Raw genomic sequence first — 2473 nt, forward strand, 5'->3', positions numbered from 1 at the left:
TCTTATAAGTTGAGTTTGGGCTTCTTCTTGGATTCATCTAGATATACATTTAAGCTTTATTAGAATTTAGTAGACATGCAAATTTCACATTGTTAATTTTTCATCTGAGTTGCAACCATTTGATATTGTGTTAATCATTCCTATCTTCAGTGGTGCATATGATTATCAACCTCCTTTTTCTTGTATTAATTCTTTCTATTTATTGTTCCCTTAGTGCTAGACTTCATTATGACCGAGTCTGCATTCATCTCCGGAGCCCTAACACAAACTTAGCACACAGACCTTCATATGATTGTACTCTCTTATGTGTGTGTTTGTGTGGGAGAATACATCGATACCAAGTTCTGGCACTGATGATGTAAGTGGGGATGTCATAGTATCTAGTCCATAATCCATCGCCGCCCCCAAGGGGGGAGGCGAGGAGGGGGAGGTGTGCTCGGACGACCACCTCTGCCATGCGAGCCCCTCGATCCACCGCGTGGGAGGAGGAGGGGGGCTTAGCATGGGGGTTGTGTGGACGCTCAGGAAGACAAGCCCTTGGACGAGCCAGGGGTGTAAGTTACATTCAAAGACTCGATGATTCGTGAAATTCTGCAATTCACACTACATATCTCATTTCACTGCATTCTTCATCGTTGTTGTAAGAGCCAAGATATCTGTTTGCTAAGAGTTGTTGCTACATATTTCGATCATCTCTCGGAGGGAGGAATCTCATTCTGGCTTCGGTTATTGTAAGTGCGCCTCATGCACCCCACCCTAAAAGGGGGGGGAGGTTTATTGAGCGCCCTCGTGTGCCAAGAGGCACAAAGAAGGGGGGATGCCCTCATGGCGGAGGTGGGGGGAGGCGTCCCTCTCCCCGCACCCCACTACGCGGCCAACAGGAGGCCCCAGCGTGGCATCTCGCCCACTTTATCTTGGCTCAGGGGCATGGTGTCGTGCCATGGCACGTCTATGGTGTGAAACGATGCATGTGAGGCCATTAAATATAAATCTAGATGCCTGGGATATAGTGCCATGACTTGAGTCATTTTATGATGCCTATGTACATATGTTCATATTGTAAATGAGGTTCAATAAGACGAGCCGAGACTGAGCCAGGTCTCAAAGCCTCTGTACATAAGTGTGGTGTGAATCATGGAGTTTTTATGCTTATGGTAAACCTTGAGGTAGCACGAATTATCAATGAACCAAAAGCAGCATCACTTTCTTATGGGGCTAACAATAAAGAGGGATTAGTTGCAGTTTTTGATCTTGATGGAGGCATAAGAAAGACTGAAGGACCAGACTGATCACTTCTAGAGAGGGAGTAGATAATATGGTTGAAGATGCATCCATGCAAAATGGCATTATGAACGTTTCTTCTGGGATGATAGAAGCTTTAAAAGATGCTAGCAATGCAGAGAATGCCAAGGTTACATCACCAAGAGGAAACATCTTCCCACACATTTTTACTCTCTCGGCCTTGACTTTCTGACAGGTCAGACATTGACGTACATGATTAAGTACATCCTTTTTTAGACCAGGCCAAAAGAAGCTTTTCTTCACAGACATGTAGGTTTTGATGAAACTTGGATGTCCAGTAATAAGGCTATCATGGGCTTCATTCAGAATTTGACCCTTTTCCCTCATCATTGGAAATGCATAGCTTGCGATTATAATACATAATTCCATCATCCAGGGCTATACCCTTGAACTCGGTTCAACTCCTGTGGAGTTTTGCTTTCCTGCATAAGTAGGGTAGCAATAGGGCCAAAGAATCTATCCTGCATGATCTTCTCTCTTGATTCAATAATCAAGGGATTTGACACTACAGTAATTGCAAGCAAGGAGGCTTTTCTGCTGAGGGCATCTGCTACCAAATTTTCTTTGCCTGGGCGGTACTTGATTTCAAAATCAAATTCCTTCAGGATCTGCATCCACCTTCTTTGGCGCATGTTGAGATCCTTTTGAGTGAAGATCCACTTTAAGCTGTGATGATCTGTCATCAAAGTGAATCTTTTACCCAGTAGGTAATGTCTCAACTTTAGGGCATCAAAGTGAATCTTTCACCCAGTAGGTAATGTCTCAACTTCAAGGCATATACTACTAAAAGTAGTTCCAAGTCGTGGACAGCATAATTTCTCTCATGCATTCTGAGTTTTTGGGATTCATAGGCCACTGCATGACCTTCCTGCATGAGTGCACCTCCCAGGGCAAAACCACTGGCATCAGTTATTACTACCTCAAAGGGTAGAGAGAAATCTTGCAACTTCAAAACGGGATTGGTTACCAAGGCGATCAGCTTATCAAAAGCACTCTGGCACCTGGCAGACCATTAAAGCGGGATATTCTTCTTGAGAAGATTTCAGCCATAGCTTGCACTGTGAATTTCACCACTAACTCTCACCCCAGCAGTTTCACGTCGGGTTCACCAAAAAGCTGTCGTGACATGGGCAGTATCGCTGGGCAAGTGCGAGACTTCTGGCTGTGAGAG

At 44.5% G+C, this 2473-nt stretch overlaps 1 non-coding gene across 1 annotated transcript; it reads right to left on the minus strand.

Moving 5' to 3' along the window:
- Nucleotides 1–515: 515 nt before the first annotated feature.
- LOC147611592 (5.8S ribosomal RNA) lies at nt 516–672 on the minus strand. Its single transcript, XR_015263845.1, has one exon. It is a non-coding gene; the product is annotated as a 5.8S ribosomal RNA (ribosomal RNA).
- Nucleotides 673–2473: the final 1801 nt, after the last annotated feature.

Source organism: Cibotium barometz, chromosome 47 (assembly GCF_041138505.1).
Source record: "Cibotium barometz isolate CiBa-2024 chromosome 47, ASM4113850v1, whole genome shotgun sequence".
Lineage (NCBI taxonomy): Eukaryota > Viridiplantae > Streptophyta > Polypodiopsida > Cyatheales > Cibotiaceae > Cibotium > Cibotium barometz.